Source organism: Amblyomma maculatum, chromosome 1 (genome assembly GCF_055883805.1).
Source record: "Amblyomma maculatum isolate TAMU_Amacu chromosome 1, ASM5588380v1, whole genome shotgun sequence".
NCBI classification, from domain to species: Eukaryota; Metazoa; Arthropoda; class Arachnida; order Ixodida; family Ixodidae; genus Amblyomma; species Amblyomma maculatum.
In genome coordinates, this window is record NC_139344.1 from 36,573,037 (window position 1) to 36,598,810 (window position 25,774).

The window sequence follows — 25,774 nt, forward strand, 5'->3', positions numbered from 1 at the left end:
CTCAGTATCCATTCAAATGTGGATGGAAAGTCACAATACTGTGTTGGTTCAAAGAGTCATATCGCCTCTCATTTTTTTTTTTTTTTCAACTTTCACAGCCACGACCGAAACAGACACGTGCCGTGATTTTACTGCTAAAGTCACGGGAAGCGCTTGCTTAAAAAGCTGTAGCTTCTGCGCAGAAAACGTTACGTAGCTCACTGTCAGTATAGATGCCAGAGCGAGTGCAACTAGTGTCCTTTTTGGCAGTAGAGCTTTTAAACAGTGAAGGATGAGTTGGAGCTCATGTCGAGTTCGACAACGAGAGCTGTATACGATTAATTGGGGATCTCTCGGAACAAAGCTCGGGTGAAGGCTGTTCGCAGCGCTCGGCTGCATGCTATAGCACCATCGGCTGGTCTGACATCACAGCGCGGAGGAGCGCAGGCTCAACGGGTGGCGGCTGTTGCGAAGACGCGGCAGCTATACCACTCCATACTTCTCGAAAGCGTCCGCCGCTAATGTCAATCCACTCGCCATCAAGCACCTCAAAAATGCGGACCGAGGAAGCTCGTATTTGAAAGAATGCGCTACAACGGCAGCAACGCAAACGGCAGATGGAAGACGCAGAAGCCATATCAGCCACAGATCATTCAACTACTCATAAAGAACGGTGTGCCACTGCGGGACCAAGAGACGAACAAGTTTGAGAGGTGCGTGACAATCCGTTCGATTACTCTAGCTGAACTGTATCCATCTACTTTAGGTCAATCATAAGCGACAAGTCTCGGCGGAACTTCCCCATGAGATGAACTATGGAGTCTCTATATTTATCTTGACAAAAATGCGCGAAATACATGAGAGAGAGCGCAGGAAACAAGAAATGAAAGGAATCTTACATGAGTTTACCCACGAAACGTTTAAGGAATGAAAGTGTTGTGCGTTCGGTTTACCTTAGTCTCGTCACCGGGGTCGAACTGCCTTTTTCACGTTCAGCGCCGACAATAAAGACAGTATGTTATATTTTCACTCCTAAAGTCAAATAGTGCACTGTTCATTTGTGCAGATTTTGTGTCAATACCCGCGAAGGGAATAAAAATCTAACCATCGTTGCAGAGAAGCGAGTAGAGCGTCGGCTCCTTGTTGCTAGGATGGCTTTCAATGGAAAGGTTGTTAACACGCAACACGGAACAGTTTTTGCTTCTATTTATTCATACAAAACGCTATAACACTTGAAAAGGAACACAAGAAAAAAAAATGCGAAATTCAGTCTACCGCTAGTTGCTACCCTTGTTGCTGCACCCTGTTGCACGAAGGAAAAGAAAAAGGGGGAAGTACTTGTTGCCACTCGTCCTCCCAAAGCGTTATTAGAAAAGAACACTAAACAAAAATGCCCATAATAGCTTAGAGTGATGATGAATGTGAAAGACGAAAAATATCACTAGTAAACAAGCGACAAAAAATATAAGACGAACGTGGAAGTGGCGCAGCTCTTGCCGAATATGCGGCATTGTCTTTGCTAACACCAGCTATCGATCAAATTGAGCAGAGTCGCACTCATCCCAACAGTGCATTCGGTGATGCCTGATTGCTGTTACACATAATCCCTCCTCGGCATTCATAGCAGGCAATGTCCAAGGAGAGAGAAGAAAGTTCGCACAAAAGCTGTTGTGCGATACAAAACGAAAAAGTGCCGTTCAAAGCACCCGCCCACTGAAACACTGCGACCCAGTGACTCCGGAATGCCCCGGAGTCACCTCTGCCTCTGGTCTCACTCTCGGTCCAGGAGTCCAAGCTGCGAAGCAAGGAGGTCACAACAGGGCGTCTGGGATGGACGAGCCTGCGTCAGCCGGCGCTGGGGGGGAGAGCGCCGGCGACGCTGCGGCTCTCCACCTTCTCCTTCTATCAGGGAAGTCAACTAGTGACCTTTGCCTCGGTTCTCATTCTCTGTTCTGGAGTCCAAGTTGCGAAGCTAAGAGGTCACAACAGGGCTTCTGGGATGGTTGAGCCTGCGTCAGCCTGCGCTGGGGGGGGGGGGGGGGGGGAGAGCGCTGCCGATGCAGTGGCTCTCTATAATCTCCTTGTACCAGGGACGCCCTGGAGTCATCTTTGCCTGGGGTCTCACTCTTGGTTAAGCAGTCCAAGCTGCACAGACATGCTTCAACATGGCCTCTTGGATGGACGTGCCGGCGTCAGCTCGCGCTGAGGGAGGGCGCCGCCGATGCTGTGGCTCTTAACCTTTTCCTTGTACCCGGGACGCCAACGAGCCACCTTTGACTCTGCTCTCATTGTCGGTGCAGCACTCCAAGCTGCGAAGCAAGGATATTAGAACACGGCGTCTGGGATGGACGAACCTGCGTCGGCCTGCGCTGGGGGGGGGGGGGGGGGGGGGGGGGGAGGGCGCCGCCTATGCTGTGGCTCTCCATAATCGCCTTGTACCCGGGACACCCCGGAGTCACCTTTTCCACGGTTCTCATTCTCGGTTCAGCACTCCAAGCCACGAAGAAGAGATGTTACAAATGACATCTGGGATGGACGAACCTGCGTCGGTCTGCACTGGGGAAGGGCGCCGCCGATGCTATGACGCTCCTCCATAATTTTGTGCACGTGACGCCCCGGAGTCACCTTTTCCGCGGTTCTCATTCTCGGTTCAGCACTCCAAGCCACGAAGAAGAGATGTTAGAAATGACATCTGGGATGGACGAACCTGCGTCGGTCTGCACTGGGGAAGGGCGCCGCCGATGCTATGACGCTCCTCCATAATTTTGTACACGTGACGCCCCGGAGTCACCTTTTCCGCGGTTCTCATTCTCGGTTCAGCACTCCAAGCCACGAAGAAGAGATGTTACAAATGGCGTCTGGGATGGACGAACCTGCGTCGGTCTGCACTGGGGGAAGGGCGCCGCCGATGCTGTGGCTGTCCATAATCTCCTTGTACCCGTGACGCCCCGGAGTCACCTTTTCCACGGATCTCGATTTTCGGTTCAGCAGTCAAGGCTGCGAAGAAGAAGAGATGTTACAACAGGGCGTCTGGATGGACGAACCTGCGTCGGCCTGCGCTGGGGGGAAGGGCGCCGCCGATGCTGTGGCTCTCCATAATCTCCTTGTACCCGTGACGCCCCGGAGTCACCTTTTCCACGGTTCTCGATTTTCGGTTCAGCAGTCAAGGCTGCGAAGAAGTGATGTTACAACAGGGCGTCTGGGATGGACGAACCTGCGTCGTCCTGTGCTGGGGGGAAGGGCGCCGCCGATGCTGTGGCTCTCCATAATCTCCTTGTACCCGTGACGCCCCGGAGTCACCTTTACCACGGTTCTCAATTTTCGGTTCAGCAGTCAAGGCTGCGAAGAAGTGATGTTACAACAGGGTGTCTGGGATGGACGAACCTGCGTCGTCCTGTGCTGGGGGGAAGGGCGCCGCCGATGCTGTGGCTCTCCATAATCTCCTTGTACCCGTGACGCCCCGGAGTCACCTTTTCCACGGTTCTAGATTTTCGGTTCAGCAGTCAAGGCTGCGAAGAAGAAGAGATGTTACAACAGGTCGCCTGGGATGGACGAACCTGCGTCGGCCTGCGCTGGGGGAAGGGCGCCGCCGATGCTGTGGCTCTCCATAATCTCCTTGTACCCGGGACGCCCCGGAGTCATCTTTGCTTCGGTTTTTATTCTCAATCTTGCTTCAGCTGTCCATACCACGGAAAAGGCCGAAGGCAGCAAGGCCGCTGGGATGGATGAACCGTAGTCGGCTTGCGCTGTGGGGAAGGCGGCGCCGCCGTCGCTCTGGCTGCCCATTAGCGTCGTTTTCCTTGGAACATGATGTAGCTGCTTGACCTCGGCATTACGCGAGGCTTCTGCTGGGGATGCAAGACTGGTTGTGGACGTGCACGCGCATGCCCGGGTGGGCAGGCAAGCTCCGCGATGATCCACTGCAGGTTCCGCTTGCAGATGACGTGCGCCCACACCGCCGACGCCGCAGACTGTATGATGTCTTCGTTGGAGACGGCGGCCTGCAGTACTGCGCTGCGGCGCCTTACTGAACGCCGGAGGCGGGGAAGGCGTGGCCCCCCCCCGCCGCCGCCCCGGCTTCGAGTGCTGCGTCAGCACTATGCTGGCTCGAGTACGCGCGTGCAATAAAACTGATGCAACTTCTTTTTCAGCGCTGCCATGTGGCGCTTGTGGCAGCCGGGTCATTTAGGACTACATTGATTTTCCGTTAACCTTTAACAAAGTATTGTTGATTTTACATAGGTGCCGTGTTTCGTGATCTTGTTTTTTGAATACTGGATTCCTTATTTTTTTTCCCAAAGAAGCAAGCATAAAAAAGACATCAGATTTACTCCGCCAGGCGAAAAACTTACATAGGTAGATTGGATTGGATTGGAAAACATTTATTGTTAGCAATATGAGCGTTTTGTGGGCACTACACATAGATTGCCTCAAGTCCGTTGCTCTCGGCGGCCGTATGAGCCTACTCTGTAGCCCGAACTTGCGTCAACGGGTCTGAGCTGGCCAGAATAGCCTCCCACCGCTCAGAGAAGGGACTGGTAGTAGGTCCGCCGGTGGCGGCGCTTTTTTGCAGCTCATAATCTATGATCGTACTCGGCTATTTCGCTGCAGTGTTTACAATTTGGATTGTATTGTGCTAGGTACATGTGTGCTAATTTATATGGGCTGAAGAAGGCACGCGTCTTGAGCCGACCCCAGATTACTTCCTGCCTTTTGTCAAGTTTCTTGTCTGGTGGAGGATACATCCTGCTTGCGAGTTTAAAGTGATTAGTGTAGTCATGAAATGAGATTAGTGCATATCTCGAGAAATTGGGAGAATCAACCTGGCTCACTGCTCGGCTGACATAACCTCAAGCTATACTGAGAACCAACTCATTTCCTCTGTTCCCCGGGTGTGCCGGCACCCTTATTATTTCCACCTCTTTTTGGTTCCAGTCTTTATATCTTAAAATTCGCTCTGTCCCTTTGGAGATCATGCCCCTCGCAAAATTGTTTATAGCAGATTTGGAGTCGCTAATTATGTTAACCGTTTTGGTGCTGACCATCGGCATGGCAATAGCCGCCTCCTCCGCTGTCCCTGAGTAGTTTGTTTTTATTGAACCTGCCATTAATGTTTTACCAGAGTCAGTCACGCCCACGATAGCAAAAGAGTTGCCTCCTTTGTATTCCGCCGCGTCTACATAAACTGTGCATTCAGAGCCTTCTAACTTGGCCTCAGGGGCCTTTGCTCTTGCTTTTCTCCCGCCTTCATGAAAAGCAGGGAGCATGTTTTTTGATAGCGGTTTAATAGTGAGTGCGTTCCTTACTTCGGTCGGCAGCTTTACTTGTTGCATTTCTTCCCGGGATTCTATCTTGTAGTCCTAATTTACCCAAGATCTTCCATCCTGTGGATGTGGTGGCGATCCTCTTTGGCTGTGTTATTATATGTTCCTCGCATAGTTTCATGGTGTTATTTTAGACCCCCAGTTTAAGAAGGCTTTCTGTAGGGGTGCAGTGGGGTAGCCCCAGTGCTGCTTTATATGCCTGCCTTATGATTGTTTCAATTTTGTTCTTTTCTGCCACCCCTGGCTTGAGGTAGGGGATGGTATACACTATTCTGCTTTTCACAAAAGCCTGCACAATTCGGCACAAATCTTTCCCTTCGACCCCGCGTCTTTTTTTGGCTATTCGCCTTATCAACCTGGTTGTCATGTTAATTTTTGACTTACGTCGATTTATTGTTTCTGTGTTCTTTCTTCTTTCTAATGTCTTGGATTATCAGTTCCAAGACCCGGATTTTGTCCACTCTGGTTATCGGTGTGCCATTTATTTCTACCAAAATGTCTTCTGCGTTGATATTGCGTTTTTTGTTCCTCGGATTACCAGCAGTTACGATTTGCTTGGTGATCATTTTAGCCCTGCTCATCCCGCATATTCTTCAACAATGTCGATTGCCTGTTGAAGATTTTCTTCTACTTTCCCATCGTTGCTTGTGTATGTCCATAACGGGACATCATCAGCATATAGCGTATGTTGCACCCCTTTCAGTCTTCAGTAATGGTGGAAGGTTCTTTAAAGCTATAGGTTGAATGAGAAAGGAGAAAGAACTGAGCCCTGTGGGATGCCCTTGTCTCCTAGCTTAATTGTTTCAGACCTAATGTCTCCAAGGCTTATTTCTGCTGTTCTTTCGGTTAGAAAATTTAACGTAATCGTAAATCCTCTTGCCAGGGGCAATTTCCTCCGGATTATTTATTATGGCTTCGTGAAAGGCTTTCTGTATATCAAGGCTAAGTACAGCTTTTGTGCCCCCTTTATTGGGCGCGTCAATTATATCTGCTTTGAGTTGAATAATTACATCCTGCGTGGACAGCTTGCTCCTGAAACCTAGCTTTGTTTCGGAAAATATCTCCCTTTCCTCTGCATACTCCTGAAGTCTGTTTAGTATTACATGCTCCATCAGCTTCCCTAGGCACGATGTTAGCGATATCGGCCTGAGGTTGCCTATACTTCAAGTTTCTTCCCAAGCTTTGGAATGAAGACCACTTTAGCATGTTTCCACTCTGAAGGCATTCTACCTCGTTTCCATACCCCATTACGAAAGTCGGTGAGTGCCGTGACTGATACTAGATCTAGGTTTCTCAGCATTTTATTGGTGACCCCATCTGCTCCCGTTGCTGATGTGGTTCTTAGCTGACTTATTGCTCTTCATACCTCCGCTATTGATATATCCTTATCTAGCTCTGTGTTCTTTGGTCCTCGATATAGTGTAGATGAACCCACTTGGCCCGTGTTAAGGTATCTGCTCTTCAGTTCCTCTGCGAGAACTTCAGCCGTGCCCTGATATTTATGAACCAATCTTTTCAGCTGTTCTTGGGCTGCCGTCTTAGTTTGTCCTGGATCTTACAAGTGGCGAAGAAGTTGCCATGTATTTTTACACCCAAGCTTCCCATTCATTTAATCGCAAATCTGCCCCCAGTGTTAACTCTGAAGTCCGTTCGCGTACTCTTATATATATATATATATATATATATATATATATATATATATATATATATATATATATATATATATATATATATATATATATATATATATAGCGATAAGTCAACGATGCCTGGAAAGCATTTAGCAACAGAGCACTGCTATGATTATTGCCTAAGCTTCATTTACGGTATATGCGCAGATACTGCCTACCCAAGCATATTTGTGCAAGCATGCATGAACGGTAACAGTTTGTTCAAAATCAACTCTGTTCTTGCTTGCGCATTAAGGTTAGAAATGTCTCGGGATTATTTTTTGTCTTGGTGAATTAAAACGAAAGAACAGAGAAGGTTTCTATTCATGCCTATAATGTAATCACTGGTTGACTGAGGACATTGTGTTCCCTATCATACTGGAGCCACGTACCAGTAATAGAGAAATAAGAAAAGTCTGAATCGGAGTGAAATTTATGGCGGTGCGTTAGGCCTGTATTTCATAAAACTCCTTCAGCAGTGATTCACGACGCCTAACATTAATGAAGACGCATATTTGCTCTCTGGAAAGGTGACGTAACGTTAAATCGTTTTGCGGCATTCTTTGAAGTCATGGAAGGCACTCGATGAGATAAGAAAACCGCGCGAAACAGTCAAACAAAAAACACATAAGTTCTTAATGTGTTTACTGAGAATTTCTCGAAGGACGGCCTAGCATCATTACACGACATTACTAGTCATTTTAAGCTTGAAAGGAGGATATTCTCCCTTTCAGGGAAAACCTTAGATAAGAAGCAGGAGTCCACCTGGAGGCGACTCCAGACGCGATCCTTATATGACTCCTTACCAGTTGTCAGATACCCCGGCGATTACAACCCGGAATGTGCACTATCTGGTGAAATAGCCAGTTATGATAATATATTTGGAATTGTACAGAGGTTGGTTTGGTTTGTGGGGTTTAACGTCCCAAAGCAACTCAGGCTATGAGAGACGCCGTAGGGGAGGACTCCGGAAGTTTCGACCACCTGGGGTTCTTTAACGTGCGCTGACATAGCACAGCACACGGGCGCCTTGCTTTTTTCCTCCAGCGAAAAGCTGCCGCCGAGGCCGGGATTCAATCCCGCGTCCTTGGGTACAGTAGTCGAGCGCCGTAACCACTGCGCCACCCCGGCGGGAATTGTACAGAGGAGCCGCGCCCGGAATCCTAATACAAGTTCTTAATCTCGAGCAATGGGAGGCCGTGTTGGTCAGCATATAGACCTTGGCGTTCCAACCCGGGTCATTGAATGGGCTACACGGGTCGCTGTCAGCCGTGGACTGATAGCCACCGATAATATGCACGGATATGATTTTGGCCTTTTCTGACGAAATAAATATTTTGCAATCCAAAAAGGCGTTTAATTCTTTCAATCGGGCTTTTGCACGCTGTGAATGTGCCCCAGCTTGTTCATCTAACATCCATACTGGATGAAGAACTCGGCCGTGTACCCATTTTATAGATTTACGTGTATTCTGCGAGCGCGGGCCGAGACGGCTTTTTCTCTATTTTAGTCGTGAGGGTGACGCAAGCAAGCATAGATCTCGGAAATAAACTTCCATTGATGTTTTTCCCTTATAGCGCCATCAATTATCTCTTTACACTGTTACTTCACTGCGCTACGTTCCCAAATCGTAAACGCACCAGCACTGCTACTTCCTACCGTAATAGCGTCAAACTATTCAGAACATTCACTTATGGGTAAATTATTGATACATCAACTGTTCTTACTAACACAAACGTCAGGATAAATTATAAGTTATTTTCAACCCCACAGTGATGTTACAACTATTATATTTAAAAAAAAAAAGCAAAGAAGGGTAATCGTTTAAATGAGAAATAATATCCGTCGCAAAAAGAAAACAATGGGAATTGCGCTCTGATATAAACAAAGTCCGTTGAGCTGAAAAAAAAAAAGAAAGACGACTGCTGGTTCATGAAATTTGACGCGACAAATCTTCATCAGCAGTATTAATTGCACATATCGCATTTGCAGCGCTTTCGACAAGTAGAGGATATTGAAATGTAGTTAGCCGCAGGCGGAGGCTTTGAAGACGGTAGCGATTTCACCGTCACTTTTTTGTTGTGATGGTCCGCGAAACACACACACACACACACACACACACACACACACACACACACACACACACACACACACACACACACACACACACACACACACACACACACACACACACACACACACACACACACACACACACACACACACACACACACACACACACACACACACACACACACACACACACACGCACGCGCACGCGCACGCGCACACGCACACGCACGCACGCACGCAGGCGCACGCTCAGGCGCACATACAGATAGAACACTGCGTGCACGCAGGCGCACGCAGGCGCACGCTCAGGCGCACATACAGATAGAACAGGACTGTACTGTTCTGCAATTGAAAAAGAAAGCACAATTTCATTTTTGATTCCACTGCGTTCTGTGCGAAATAAAGACTTGCGCGCGTGTAAAAGCGCACGGGCAGAGGCACGTTATTTTTCTTTACTTTTGAACTACCTCACCATAGTATCTGTCTTTATTCGTCATTGCGACCTTTGCGACCTTCTACTTGTGGCTCGCGCCCGCAAGGGGATTTCGTTACTGTATTGTCCAAACGGTCGACCAGTAGGTTTACTGGAAAATCAGTTAGCAGCGAATACCTTTCTGATGCATGGCTCAGATGATTTCGCGGATATACAGCTCTATAGTCAGAAAAAACACGGCGAAAATTTTCTGTAGCCTCTCCCTACTGGATATAAGCCAAGTTCAGTTTTTTTTTCTTGAGTATCCATTTAAATGTGGATGGACAGTCACGATACTGCGTTGGTTATCAGAGTCAAATAAGCTCACTCTTTTTTTTTTTCGCTTTCACAGCTACGATTGATTTAAATGCTACGGTCACGAGAAGCGCTTGACTAAAATGCTGTAGCTTCTGCGTAGAAAACGTTACGTAGCTCACTGTCAGTATAGATGCCAGAGCGTGTGCAGCTCGTGTCCTTTTGTAGAGCTTTTAAACAGTAAAGAATCAGTTGGCGGTCATGGAGAGTTTGACAACGAGAGCTGTGTACGGTTAATTGGGGTCTCTCGGAGCAAAGCTTCGATGAAGACTGTTCGCTTCGCTCGGCTGCATGCTATAGCACCATCCGCTGGTCTGATATCACAGCACGGAGGAGCGCAGGCTCAATGGTGGCGGCTGTTGCGAAGACGCGGCAGCTATACCACTCCATACTTCTCGAAACCGTCAGCCGCTAATGCCAATCCACACTCCATCAAGCACCTCAAGAATCCGGACAGATGAAGCTCGTATTTGAAAGAAGGCGCTGCAACGGCAGCAACGCAAACGGCAGATGGAAGACGCAGAAGCCATATCAGCCACAAATATTCAACTACTCATAAATAACGGTGTGCCACTACGGAACAAAGCGACGAACAAGTTTGAGAGGTGCGTGACAATCCGCTAGATTACTGTAGCTGAACTGTATCGACCTACCTTAGGTCAAACATAAGCGACAAGTCTCGGCGGAACTTCCCCGTGAGCTGAACTATGGAGTGTAGGTTAGCTACTCTATATTTCTCTCGACACAAACGCGCGAAATACATGAGAGAGAGAGAGCGCAGGAAAAAAGAAATAAAAGAAATCTTACATGAGTTTACCCATGAAGCTTTTAATGGATCAAGGTGATGTGCGTTCGGTTTGCCTTAGTCTCATCATAGAGGTCGAACTGCCTTTTTCACGTCCAGCGCCGACAAAAAAGACGGTATGGTATATTTTCACTCCTAAAGTCAAATAGTGCACTGTTCATTTGTGCAGATTTTGTCAATACCCGCGAAGGGAATAAAAATCTCACCATCGTTGCAGACGAGCGAGTAGAGCGTCGGCGCCTTGTTGGTAGGATGGCTTTCAATGGAAAAGTTAATACGCAACACGGAACAGTTTTTGCTTCTATTTATTCACACAAAACGCTATAACACTTGAAAAGGAGCACACGAAAAAAATGCGAAATTCAGTCTACCGCTAATTGCTGCCCTTGTTGCTGCACCCTGTCGCACGAAAAAAAAAGAAAACGGGGGAAGTACTTGTTGCCACTCGTCCTCCCAAAGCGTTATTAGAAAAGAACACTAAACAAAAATGCACATAATAGCTTAGAGTGATGATGAATGTGAAAGACGAAAAATATCACTAGTAAACAAGCGACAAAAAAATATATGACGAACGTGGCAGCGGCGCAGCTCTCGCCGAATATACGGCATTGTCTTTGCTAACACCACCAACACTCGGTCATCTTGAAGAGAATCGCAGTCATCACAACAGTGCATGCGGTGATGCCTGATTGCTGTTACACATAATCCCTCCTCGGCATTAATAGCAGACAATGTCCAAGGAGAGAGAAGAAAGTTCACACAAAAGCTGTTGTGCGATGCAAGACGAAAATGTGCCGTTCAACGCACACGCCCAGTGAAACACGGCGATCCAGTAACTCCGGGATGCACCGGAGTCGCCACTGCCTCAGGTCTCACTCTCGATCCAGGAGTCCAAGCTGCGAAGAAAGGAGGTTACAACAGGGCGTCTGGGATGGACGAACCTGCGTCGGCCAGCGCTGGGGGGAGGGCGCCGCCTATGCTGTGGCTCTCCATAATCTCCTTGTACCCGGGACGCCCTGGAGTCATCTTTGCCTGGGGTCTCTCTCGGTTAAGTAGTCCAAGCTGCACAGACAGGCTACAACGTGGCCTCTTGGATGGACGTACCGGCGTCAGCCTGCCCTGGGGGGTGGGAGCCGCCAATTCTGTGGCTCTCAACCTTTTTCTTGTAACTGGGACGCTGGGATGGACGAACCTGCGTCAGCCAGTGCTGGGGGGAAGGGCGCCGCCTATGCTGTGGCCCTCCATAATCTCCTTGCACCCGTTACGCCCGGAGTCACCTTTTCCGCGGTTCTCGTTCTCAGTTCAGCACTCCAAGCCGCGAAGATTAGATATTACAAATGGCATCTGGGATAGACGAATCTGCGTCGGTCTGCGCTGGGAGGAGGGCACCGCCGATGCTGTGGCGCTCCATAATCTCCTTGTACCCGTGACGAGTCGGAGTCGCCTTTTCCACGGTTCTCATTCTCGGTTCAGCGCTCCAAGGCGCAAAAAAGAGATGTTACAACAAGGCGTCTGGGATGGAGGAACCTGTGTCGGCCTGCGCTGGGGGGAGGGCGCCGCCGATGCTGTGGCTCTCCATAATCTCCTTGTACCCGTGACGCCCCGGAGTCACCTTTTCAACGGTTCTCATTCTCGGTTCAGCGCTCCAAGGCGCAAAAAAGAGATGTTACAACAAGGCGTCTGGGATGGAGGAACCTGTGTCGGCCTGCGCTGGGGGGAGGGCGCCGCCGATGCTGTGGCTCTCCATAATCTCCTTGTACCCGTGACGCCCCGGAGTCACCTTTTCCACGGTTCTCATTCTCGGTTCAGCACTCCAAGCCGCGAAGAAGAGATGTTACAACAAGCGTCTGAGATAGACGAACCTGCGTCGGCCTGCGCTGGGGGGAGGGCGCCGCCGACGCTGTGGCGCTCCATAATCTTCTTGTACCCGTGACGAGTCGGAGTCGCCTTTTCCACGGTTCTCAATTTCGGTTCAGCAGTCAAGGCTGCGAAGAAGAGATGTTACAACAAGCGTCTGAGATAGACGAACCTGCGTCGGCCTGCGCTGGGGGGAGGGCGCCGCCGATGCTGTGGCTCCCCATAATCGCTTTGTACCCGGGACGCCCCGGAGTCACCTTTTTCATGGTTCTCATTCGCGATTCAGCACTCCAAGCCGCGAAGATGAGATATTTCAACAAGCTTCTGGGATAGACGAACCTGCGTCGGCCTGCGCTGGGGGGAGGGCGCCGCCGATGCTGTGGCTCTCCATTATCTCCTTATACCCGTGACGCCCCGGAGTCACCTTTGCTTCGGTTTTCTTTCCCATTCTTCTTCAGCAGTCCATACCGCGGAAAAGGCCGAAGGCAGCGAGGCCGCTGAGATGGACGAACCGTTGTCGGTCTGAGCTGTGGGGAAGGCGCCGCCGCCGTCGCTCTGGCTGGCCATTAGCGTCGTTTTCCTTGGAACATGATGTAGCTGCTTGACCCCTGCATTCCGCGTGATGCTTCTGCTGGGGATGCAAGACTGGTTGTGGACGTCCATGCGCATGCCCGGGTGGGCAGGCAAGCTCCGCGATGATCCACTGCAGGTTCCGCTTGCAGATGACGTGCGCCCACACCGCCGACGCCGCAGACTGTATGATGTCTTCGTTGGAGACGGCGGCCTGCGGTACTGCGCTGCAGCGCCTAACTGAGCGCCGGAGGCGGGGAAGGCGTGGCCCCCCACCGCCGCCGCCCCGGCTTCGAGTGCTGCGTCAGCACTATGGTGGCTCGAGTACGCGCGTGCAATAAAACTGATGCAACTTCTTTTTCAGTGCTGCCATGTGGCGCTGGTGGTATCCAGGTCATTCAAGACTACATTGATTTTCCTTCGACCATTAACAAAGTATTGCTGGTTTTACTTAGGTGCCGTGTTTCGTGATCTTGTTTTTTGAAACCTGGATTCCGTATTTGGGTCCAAAAGAAGCAATCATAAAAAACACATCAGATATGCTGGTCGACAAACCAAGAGAGAGAGAGAGAGAGAGAGAGAAAGCTTTTAATGAGCATATAATCAGTAAAAATTCGCAGGAGCTGGGTGGTCGGTGCCCCTAGTCCAGGGCTCCGCTGGCAGCAGCTGACTTGCGGACTAGCTGGATAATCCAGGCTTGCTGGTCCAGGTTGTCGCTGGTCAGGGCCGCCTCCCACTGCTCGTGTGTCGGGCATGGCACTATTAACGTTGGGTCAGGTTTGTCCTGGCATTCCCAAGAGATGTGATAGAGTGTGGGGCTTGCACCGCACCAAGGACAGTAACTCGTGTATTTTGTTGGGCTTATCTTATTTAAAATTTGAAGATTAGGGAATGTGTTTGTTTGTATTTTTCTCCAGTCTATAGCGTCCGAGGAAGGAAGTCGTTTGTGTGGTGGTGAGAAAATTCTTTCTAACCGTAGGTGTTCCAGCCTGTCGCCGTAGGGTCCTAGGAGAGGGGTGAGGTAGGGATGGGGATCCGCCCGGTTTGTGAGAGCTCGGGCTAGATCATTCGCTACCTCATTTCCTTCTAGGCCTTCGTGTCCTGGTGTCCATGTAATTTGGTGCGTCTGGGGGATGGAACGTAATATTGCACACGCTCTTTTGTGAGGACTACCTGGCCGGAAAACAAACCAAGAACTTCCATCGGTGTAAAATGTTACTTTCTTCGACTGCGTTCCATACAAACATAAAAGACGACGCGTCTGTCCATGCGATCAGGCCGTCGAGGTCACTTGTTCGCGCCAGGGGGAGCGATCAATAACTTGCCATCTAAACTACGCAATGGCAGTGGATTTCGAACTTGGTTATCCGCGTGAAGTTTGTGATATTACAATCGGCTTTCACTTCTCTTAATTGGAAGACAGGAAATATATGGAATAAACAGTTTCACTCAAAGCATTTCTAATGTCCGAGTTCTTGTATGCATGCAACACAAACCTATGCGCGGTCTATTATTCGCGCTGTCTATTTGCCTCCTGTAAGGCGTAGTTTAACACGAACTACCCTCCAGCTGGCCTCAGAGGGGCTGACATATCCTTTCGCACGTCTCAAAGAATTTGGGCTTCTGGTGAAGGTTTTCCCTATATTTAATTACCGCCATTCTCGTCACTAATTTGGCAATATATATAGTGAGCAAAATAAAATAAAAACAGTCCCCTATGCTTTTCTTGGCCTCGCCGGCTTTTGGCTTCCTCCATTCGTATGTGTATATATATAAATCATTAGGAAATTTCAGACAGAGTGGAAGAGGCTGGGATAAGATGAAGATGCTTGGAAAGCATTTGGCAACAGAGCACTGCTAGGATTATTGTTGGAGCTTAATTTACTGTATATCCGCAAATACTGCCTACCCGAACATATTTGTACAAGCATGCATGAACGGTAACAGTTTGTTCAAAAAGAACTCCTCTTACTTTCGCACTAAGGTTAGAAATGTCTCGCGATTAATTATTTGTCTTAGTGAATTAAAACAAATGAAAAGAGGGGTTTTTATATCATAATTATAAAATAATCATTGGTTGACTGACGACATTGTTTTCCTGTCATACTGGAGCCACGTACAAGTAATAGAGAAATAAGAAAAGTCTGAATTGGAATGAATTTTATAGCGGTGCGCTAGCCCTATATTTCATAACAAACCTACTGCGGTTATTCGCGACGCCTAACATTGCTGAAGCCGCATAGTTGCTCTCTGGACAAGTGACGTAACGTTAAATCGTTTTGCGGTATTGTTTGAAGTCATGTAAGGCACTCGATGAGATAAGAAAACCGCGCGAAAGGGTCAAACAAAAGCGCATAAGGTCTTAAGGTTTTTTACTGAGAATTTCTCGAAGGACGGCGCACCATCATTTTATGACATAACTAATCATTTTAAGCTTGAAAGGATATTTCCCATTCCAGATAAAACCTTAGATAAGGAGCAAGAGTCCACCTTTTTATGATTCCTTACCTGTTGTCAAATGTCTACCCAGGCGATTACAACCCGGAATGTACACTATCTGATGAAATAGCCAGTTATGATCACATATTTTGGAATTGTAAAGAAGAGTCGCGCCCAGAATCCTAGCACAAGTTCTTACTCTCGAGAAATTTGAGGCCGTGTTGTACAGCTCAGACTTGGGAGTTCAAACCCGGGTCATCGAATGGGCTGCTCAGGTCGCTATCAGCCGTGGACTAATAGCCGCCTAGCACGGATCATCTGAATTCTGCCTTTTATGACGAAATAAACGTTTTGCATTCCAAAAAGGCGTTGTTTAATTTTTTTTTTCCATCGGGCTTTTGCTCGCTGTGAATATGGACCAGATTGTTCATCTAATATCCGTACTTGATGAAGAACTCGGCAATGTACTCATCTCATAGATTTACATGTATACCCTGCGAGCGCGGGCTGAGACGGCTTTTACTCTGCTTCAGTCGTGAGGGTGATGCAGGCAAGTTTGAGCGATCGACGCAGCGACTGGAACAACTCTAATTCGTTACTCTATGCAACCTGCGCCGGATGCCATATGCACCGTCGCCTCTTCTCAGATTTGCACGCTGGCGAAAACCGTCGTCCGTCCTTTCGCCTCGAGTGTCGGGAAGGCGACCCACCTGTGCGTGTCATGCAGCCGACAGGTGTTGCGCGTTTCCACATGTGGCCATAGTGCAAGGCACCGCCTTCATTTGAGGACGGGTCAATGAACTTCGCGCTGCTCCGAACTCCGCGCCATTTCTGAGACTCCGCCAGGCATGCTGCCTGGCAAGGGACGCCCGTTAGCATATCTGCATTCACATCGTACATAGCTAAAGCAGCGATATGTGGCTTAGTAATGCTTCATTCGTGCCCTGATGAACGGTCATGCTTCTGGAAACGCTGACTTTGCTGCAAATGATGGGTTGCCTTTTACTACTATGTATACGCGAACCTTTAAATGTGAGCCCGCACTGACACCACTTTTCCACCGAAATAATGAAGGCGGATGTTGTGGAGCATGATTCACTTTTCAACAATAGAAAGATATTCTGCGGCTGCTAGTTTTCCACATACTGGCGCCTTCACTAGCAGCACACAGGTGCACGAAGCGTTTACGCGCCTGCTTTTGCGCGTGTGTGCTGTTCCCATCAGAGAAGCCAAATGCTGCGCCGGTTATCGTACCGTGCTGCCACACCAATGGCACCGTCTGCATGATAGCAGACCCAACACAACTGCCAGGATATTTTAGTTTTTCCTCCATGACGGCCTGCACTTGATGATCACGAGAGCAAGGTGCATACGATCGAGGCTTCAAATGTGCCTGAAAGCGCATAACACTATCCCCACAGTGAACCAGAAGCAAATACAGAGGAAAAGTGGGAAAAAGCATCAGTGCCAGCGCATATGCGGTATGTACAAGGGCGTGGCCTGTTTTGCCTGGGGAGGGCTCAGCTGTAGCGTACTTAAGCTAGCATCGCTTGGCAAAATGCGCCAGTGCCCTATAAGGTCAACCTTATCGCTTCGTTGGAGAATTTTTTTTTTTTTTTATTTAGGTAAACACCGCATATATAGCGGAGGACAAACGGACAGCACGTTCCACTTTAAGGCGCGAAAGCACACAGTGCTTTCAGATCAAATTGAAACATACATCGAACCTGTCTGCAGACACTGATGGGAACATTGGGTACCGTATCGTCGAAGGTCAGGCTTCGCAGGCAGTGTTACCGGCCATCGAATATCGAAGAAGCGATATCGTTCCTGGATCCACACCGACTAATTGATTATGACGAGGGTTGCGCCCAGTTTTGTTTGGTTATGTGAAGAAAGAGGCTGCGACAACGAATTCACCCTGACAAGTCTACGTAGCCTCAGCTCCACAGGGCAACTGTCAGATCGCTTCACCAGTGTGCTAAACATGGCCGCGGCCCTCAATGGCCGCTCTGTTTACAAGACTACGCCTGATTGAGATACTACCTGCTATCATGTCGGTCGGGGACTCCTACAGAGAGGAGTCCTCAGCCCAACTTTATTTAACGTTGTACTAATTGGCCTGATGAGTGAACTGCCAACTAACATACACATCAGTGCATCTGCATCTGGGCTTCTGGTTCGACGCGCCCACAAATGCTTGCAAGATTGCAACAAGCTGTCTCATCGACATCGATTTACTTACGGCGTCAAGGTTTGCTTTTAGCGACGGAAAAGTGTGCAGTGATCTTATTTACGAGAAAATGTGTCAGCTGCTACCCGGTTATTCGTCATGGAGCCGTAATACCGTACGTCTCCAGGCACGGATTCTTGGCAGTAATTATTGGTCGAAACATATTAATATGGTGAAGAAAAGGCTCATACATTTTTAGCATGTACTTCGTTTCATAGCTGGCATCAAATGAGGTCCAGCTGAGCACTCCTTAATACGACTGTACGAGACTGTTTGTTGGCTACATCCGATACAGTCTCCATTCGCGAATATGAGCATTTCCTGTTTGCGGGCTTTAGAGAGCGTGCAAGCGCAGGCACTGAAAATATGCCTTGGACTGCCCAGATGCACTTCTATATAATAAAGGCACAATTGAAGAGGCACATGCTCGCCCCATATCCATATTTGTCACACAAACCACTTCGTGTATATTTACGAGCACTTACGCGACACTGTTTTCGCCCACTGAGCGAGATTCTAGACTAGCGGCCGGACGGCAATTTTACAAGTGCACTCCCCTGCCATCAGTCACAAGTGCCAATAGGATATGCCCTCCCATATCGTCCCGCCCAACCACCATGGGTGATGGATAAACCTTTGATGCACTTTCGTGTTCCCGGGATACTAAAGAAATCAATGGTGCCACTTAGTGGTCTCAAACAACTTACTCTGGCGCACATCTGGTCAGAATATCCTAACTATATTCACGTATATACCGACGGATACCAGCTCAGAAAACAACTCTACATTTCCTTTTTGGACAAACTTCTACATAAATCGCTGCTGATCCCTGCCCATTGCAAAGTGCAAAACTGCACTCAGCAATGGCCTCCAAACAACTGTGCCTTCTTCAAGAGCGGATACGACGTGTCTTCTTACGAACAGTATGAAGAATGCTACAGCAGCTTACTGGGCCCAGCCAGACGTCCGACACATTCGTCTAAAAAGGCTCGATAGAACATTGAAATTTTACGTGATAATCTGCGTCATCATGTATGCTTGCTACATAAACTTCATTTAAATGTGGCTTTCGCGCACAGGTACTTACATTTAATTTGACAGGTGGATTCCCCGCAATGTTCAACTTGTAGCATCCCCGAGACTGTGGACCATATATAATTGGTGTGCCCAGTGTACGCGTGTGAAAGAAATGTGCTAGCCGCTTCTTTGAAGCATTTGGACAAGAGGCCTCTGTCGGAAGAACTGCTACTGGGCGCTTGGCAGGACAAGGGGAAGGGTGTCCAGGCAATGCGGGCTTTTGCCGTTTTTGTGCGCTACTGGACTTGATTCGCGCTTGTAAAGCAAGCTGCCGTGCCTGTATATATATTTCATATGCCTTCTCCCACATTGTCACCCATTATGATCTTCTTTCTTCTCCCTTTCCCCTTCCCCAGTGCAGAGTAGCAGGCCAGATTATAATCATTCCGGCCAACCTCTCTGCCTTTCCTTTCAATAAATCCATCTATGTGGCCGCGTCGCCCGTTATGCGCGTTACCCGTTATAATGTTACTTATCTTAGAAAGGATAGCTCGAAGTATTCGTAGCGCCTTCGGCGCAAAAAAGTGCAATAAACGTGTTTTCAATCGAGGTATTATTACCTGCATTGATGTGACAAGATACGCTCCGCCACACCTTTTGGGAGTCTTGGACGACTAACCCTTGTCGTTCACTACCTTAGCTATGGGGGTCCTGATCCTCAATAGTGGGCAAAGCCGTTGAGATGTCGAACGTGCGTTGAACGTGTTCTCTTGGGGGCCGACTGCACCTTTTGCGAACGCGGGTCATATCTTTCTTGAGTTATTGTCCTGCTATAATTTTAGACTCGATGAAATAACGCGCGGGGACCTTTGTCTAAACTTCGACAACTCATACGGGGAGAGAGATCTTTATTGCTGCTCAGCCTTATAAGCTTGCAGTATTCAGCGTACAAAAAGGTGGAGCGCAAGAACAAGAAGGACGACAGAACAAAACGCTTGTTCTTGTGTTCCGTCCATTTGTGAGCTGAGTGCTGCAGGCATGAAAACAAACCAACTGGCCCAACAGGAAGTAATTACTCATCATTAAGCGTACAGGCATCCCATGCCAGGGTCACCAAAGTCGGCTGCTTCTGGATTCTTAGTGGAGAGCTGGGACTAATTTCCGCCCTAGCTCTTCTTGTTTGTTTGAAGGTTTGAAGGTTTATTAAAACGAAATACAAATCAATCATAAGTGCATAAAAAAGTTTATGCAGTAGGAGGTCCCAAAGTAAGACTGTCTGGGGGACCTCCCATCAGGAATACATATGAGCATAAATACGCAAATGTGGCAGAGGATCTAGAAAAAGATATAATGAAATTGAAGCGTGTTATTAATATTTCGGCAATGAATAAGCTACACAATAGTTAGCATGTAGACTTCGAATTGCTGCTCTCAACGTAGTTTTGACAGCTCACACCATTTGAATCGCGCTTGGCTTGTCAACAGTGCTACACGGTTTCAGAAAAAAAAAAAAAGGGTTATTCTTTTTGCAAATGCATTTTTTCTAATTCCGTAACTGCATAATTAGACTCGCGAGAGCTTATTAGAACCTATCATCACAAACATAAAGGTAACACATTGTTCAGTACCCCAAAAAATTGGCGATTAGACATTGGATGAAAAGACTTGGCTGCTGATGTCTTCTGGAGAGAATGTATAGTCAGATTACTCTTAAATGAGGCGACTCTTTTTAAACGATGTATTTCATGGACATTTTTCACCGAAAAATGGGATTCAGCATGGTTTTCTTTTATAAATGTTATCGTCAGGATAATACTTCCAAAATATCAGTGCACATTTGTTCCAGTGGATCTACGCCCTCTACCGTACCGCAGTTTAGGCATGGCGGGAAGCAAGTACCTCTACATGGTCTGACAGCTATCATGTATCTTATTTGAACAAACACACCGCCGTTTAACCTGACTCATATGGCATGAGACTGTTGTTGAAGGTCATCCACCGCCTGCCCCACAACAAAGCAAGCATTTAAGCGAATTTAGGAACATAAGTTCAAATCTGTGTTGGGATCGGTGTAGGCTTATTCTGCCGACAGGCAAGACGAACCACAGCCTGGGATTATTTATTCAGCAGTGACAGCTGCTATAACAGCTGTGCTAAGCGGCCAAGTAATTATAATAAATGTAAAAGCAAATACTAACACGCAAAGGTGCAAACTTAATCATGAACGTTGGCAAACAATGTAAAGTGTCAACAAGAGGCATTTCTAGTATTTTTCCGCACTCCGCGCTCTTGAAACAGGGGGTCGCTAATCTTCGACCGTCCATGGCTACGGCGAAATGCGCCATTGTGGCATTCGCCCCTACAATCCACGCTGTATAAGTGCAGCAGGGTGCTTTAAAGAATGCGCTGCAGCAAAAAAAAAGCATAGACCGGCGACCTGCTTTTCTGTAAGCTATTGGAGGCGCTTGCTTTCTTTAAAGCAACCCCGCGGCCACATTTAAGGCCCCGTTCTTTAGAAAAATCAGCGTCGGCGTTATATCGTTAGAGTCGACGTAGTGAGTGAAAAATAAAGGTCATGCCGCCGGCAGGCTTTATTTGGAAGGTGACATGGTCGGGGACTGACTGGTCGTCGGGTTGTGTGACATCAAGGGACCACTTAACTTGGTATTAGCTGTCAACCCAGGTTGCTCATTTCAGATGGGAATCGAATCGGTAACCTTTGGATCGTGAATCAGACACGCTGTGGCCACGTGGACACCTCCATATGGCTTAATTAAAGCGGGACCTAATATCTACGTGTCGGGCGGGCTTTCACACTGTGTAGTAGTTTACAAGTGAATGCTAACGAGCATCTGTGAGAGGCACACGTTAGGGGTTAGTGATTAGGCCAATAGCAAAGTTCATGTGTGCAAGGACAACACAGAAGGGAGTCATTCACACCGTCGCGTGATAGCCTTAAATTGAAAGGCTATTTTTCGGTTTCGCTTGTGTAAACCAAAAACCGGAGACAAATGGCTTCATAGGGGAGATATCCAAAGGTAGGAATCACCTTAATGGTCCGAGAATGCCGCATTCACACAGTATTACCGCTTACTGGCATGCATACGCATCTTGCCGCAAATTCCCGCGCAGTTCGTGGCAACCTTAAGATGTGTGCGCTATGTCAGGAAAACAACTCGGAATAGAGCACTGGAGAACCAACGGCCATAATTTAAATCGTTTGATTTAGAGAGAGAGAGAGTATTTCAACGAGCAGAAAGGCGGAGAAGTCGGCCGGCAGTAAAGAGACCCTGGTCTGCTACTACGCACTGGGGAAGGGGGGGGGGGGAGGAAATAAAAAAGAGGTAGGGTGTGAATGAAGGGTGATGATGTCATAGTTCAGTGAGGTTTCACTTGTGGTCTGTGTTACTTAAGAGACCATGCAAACACCTAACGACAGTCGTGAAACGCCACATGCCGCACTTATCTTGGACACATACCAATTGTCACTGAACAAACACCGCCACAATTACTACGAACTCTGCGCTCTCACATGCCAGCACAAACGCAGAAACACGCGCACGATGCACATGACCAGAAAATCTCAAATTACCACATACACGTGTGGTATACTCGCGCACTTGAGGAGACCATGCACACTCGTAGAACGCAACATGCCTCGTATGTCTTGGACACGCACCACTTGTCACTGGACATACATGCGGGCACATACTCGGAAGCACGCACACGAGGCACTTCAGCAGAAAAAGCGCAAAGTGCACTGACACATGTTTCATCACAAGCGAGTATGCAAGTGTGCTACTCGCGCACTTTATAGCATACGCAAATGTCACAGGCGGGAATCTAGGCCCGTTTCACTTAAAAAAAATCGAACAGGACCTTCAATATGCACCAGTTATCCGTTTGTTTCGCCTTGGAACGTAGAATTTTTTTTTTTTTTCTCAGAGAGAGGAAAGCTGTCAAACTGCTTGAGAGTATTTTCCAAGGTCCTCCTCGCGTCACTATAGGTAGGGAACTCGCAAATAATATGAAAAATTGACTTTGGAATGTTACAGTTCACGCGATTCGGGCTTTCTTCAACTCCGATCTTGTGGAGGTAGGCTTTGGTGTACGCGACTCCAAGCCGTGCCCGATGAAGCAGAGTTCCTTAACGTCGCATAACTTTAGATGGTACGTGACGTCGCGAGCCTGCATCTAGCCGAGAGATGCAGTCCTGCTGATGGCTTGCATCGTCCAAGTGTAGATGCATAGCAGACTTCATTGATTGAGCCAGGCTGCAGCGTCACTCCGGGATCCATTGAAACTTGACGACGGGGCCACGCTGGAAGGCCTCAGCAAGCAGAACAACAATTTGCCTGACTAGCTGCTCACGTACTTCGTTTTATGTACCGTCTTTGCCAAAAGTAACCAGGCTGCATGTTTTGCTTCTCACTTGTATTATAGGGCAAATAACGATTCCCGCTTTATCACAACTAGATGGGAAGTGAGGACAGGTACTCACCTTTATATTGCAGAGGTTTAGAGCTCCAGAAATGCTATGAATCGGCTACTTCATGGCTGAGAAGCAGATCCTGCAGCCTGGTTACTTTTGGCAAAGACGGTACGTTTTTATAGTCTGTAGTGCAGGTTTCGAGTCGCATTATTTGCGTTCTGCTCACCAATGTAGCGCCTGCCAATTCAATTGGCGTGGATGTTGTTTTATGCTTAAGTTTAAAGCGTTGGCCGTACGCGCTTCCAGGCACTATAAACGCCGCTGTTGAAGAGGTGGTCGTCACTTAGCCGTCGAGAAAAACATTCACCGAGTCACTATGCATAGTTGAGATGTATGACAGTGCCAACTGTTTGAGTCCAACTGTTGCGATGTGCGACTTTTTGGTATACCTGGAATATGTTCACGCACGTTAGGTTTTGGAATTGTCCATAATGGCACTGCCGAAATTTGGTGGGGCGTAAGGATTGGCTTGGCCATCAATTTTCACAGGGTACTACATCATCAACTTGCGTGTAAAAGCCAAGATGACGCTTTTTGTTAGCGATAGATCAAGCCCCTGGCGACGCAAGTACGAAGACACAAGTGACACTGAACGCTGCAATCTCGCTTGTACTTGGAGACGCGTGACACTTGATGCGCCCATATGCAGATTTCTTCGGCGTACGCAGATACGGAAACTGTGCTGGGTATTTCTTGGAATAGGTCAACGAGCACGAGATTAAATAATATGGGACTTAGCACTCCTCCCTGAGTGACACCACGAGTAACAGGATGATCTGTCGTGTCACATTCATCAGTCGCCATGAAAACTGCCCGGTTCCTCAAGCAACTTACTATCCATTGACGGATACGTCCGCCAATCCCACATTTCTCAAGAGCGTCTAATATTGCATCATGGTAGACATTGTCTAATGCACCCTTGATGTCGAGTAAGAGAGCTGCGGTCAGCCTGCGGCGGCGTTTCTCTTGTTCAACTGTCGATATCAAATCAATTGCACTGTCGATAGCAGAGCGGCCTTAGCGAAATCCTGTCATTTCGTCTGAATATAGGTTGCATCGATCGAGAAACCATTCAAAAAGACGTGCTAGTATCATGCGTTCCATTCTTTTTCCAATGCAACTTGCCAGAGCTAGAGGTCTATAGGAGGTTATCTGATGTGGCGATTTACCTGGTTTGAGCGAAGCCACAATGCGGCTTCTTTTTCATTGTTGTGGAACACTGACAGTGAACCAAGCATGATTAAACCAGGTTAAGAACGTTTCTTCTGCTTTCGGCCCCTTGTGACGAAGCGCACTGTAGATAATTCCCTCCGGCCCTGGGGAAGAAGAATGATTACAGGCAGTGAGCGCTGCTTTGAGTTCACGCAGCGTGAATGGAACGTGTAGAAGATCATCCAAAGTAGGAACGGCGCACCGATGCTACGGGACTACAGATGTGACTCCAGCAATGCGCGAGCAGAAATCCTTCACGACCTTTCCGGCGCTGGGAAAGTGCCTACGCGCGGAATGGATGCTGCAGGGGAAAGGACGGCAGTGCGCGGATAACATGCCATATTCTTGAAAGTGGTTCCCGGGGATCCAGCCTGTTCAAAATGACCGCCCCCGCTGTTTAGCTGAGTTTCTCCAAATAGTACTGTACTTGCTTCTGTGCACGCCTATAGAAGCCCGGAGGTCCAAAACGTCTTTCTTCCTGTGGTATTTTCTTTCTGCACATCGGCGAATTGCACGTAGCTGCGCATAAAGCACATGTACCGGTGTTCTGGAATATGGAGCAGAGATGCTGCGTGATGTCTCTCGCAGTGCCATAACCATTCACTGCCCCACATCACCTGGTGTAGTGAGAGATTCACAGCACTCTTCTAAAACGTTACGGAAACCATTCCAGTCAGTGCAGCGTGTCTTGGCATGTGAAAGATGGTCAAACCAGCGAAGCTGCACATATGTTGGTATATGGTCACTGCCTTACGTTTCTACATCAGCACGCCAAGTTGCGGATGCTTCAAGACGCCTCAATACCCATGCCAGGTCCAGGTAACTGATGTAAGCAGTTCCACGCAAAAAGGTCGGTGTCCCATCGTTGAGAACCACAAGACCTGCATTATATTAGAATGTGGCAATATCCCGACCACGAGCGTTCGTTACGGCGCTACCCCAGCAATGGTGATGGTCATTGAAATTTCCGACTATAATAGGGGAAAAAGAAGTGATATTTGGTTCGCATATGACGAGTACCGGAAATTGGTACTTGAATATCATCTGCCTGAAGTCTGCTAGGCGGCTTCTCAGCCCTCTAGCATTCCATTGAAACACTGTCGATCGAGACATTTTCTCTTCTAATGATGGTGGTGACGACAGTAGAGCCATGATTGTTGTCTTCAATTGAAGAGTTGCAAGGACCGGCTCAACAGCATCTAAAATTTGAACAGCAGCCCGAGAAACGGCCGTGTCCACGTCAGCAATGATCAGGCGTAGGGTGCCGATCAGTTGCTTAAGCATAACGCTTATTTGGTCATCTGTGGTAGACACAA

At 48.1% G+C, this 25,774-nt stretch overlaps 1 protein-coding gene across 1 annotated transcript in view; it reads left to right on the plus strand.

Annotated features, from left to right (window-relative positions):
• Positions 1 to 25,774, plus strand: part of LOC146202134 (uncharacterized) — a 711,309-nt gene that overhangs the window by 80,281 nt on the left and 605,254 nt on the right. The window lies entirely within an intron of this gene.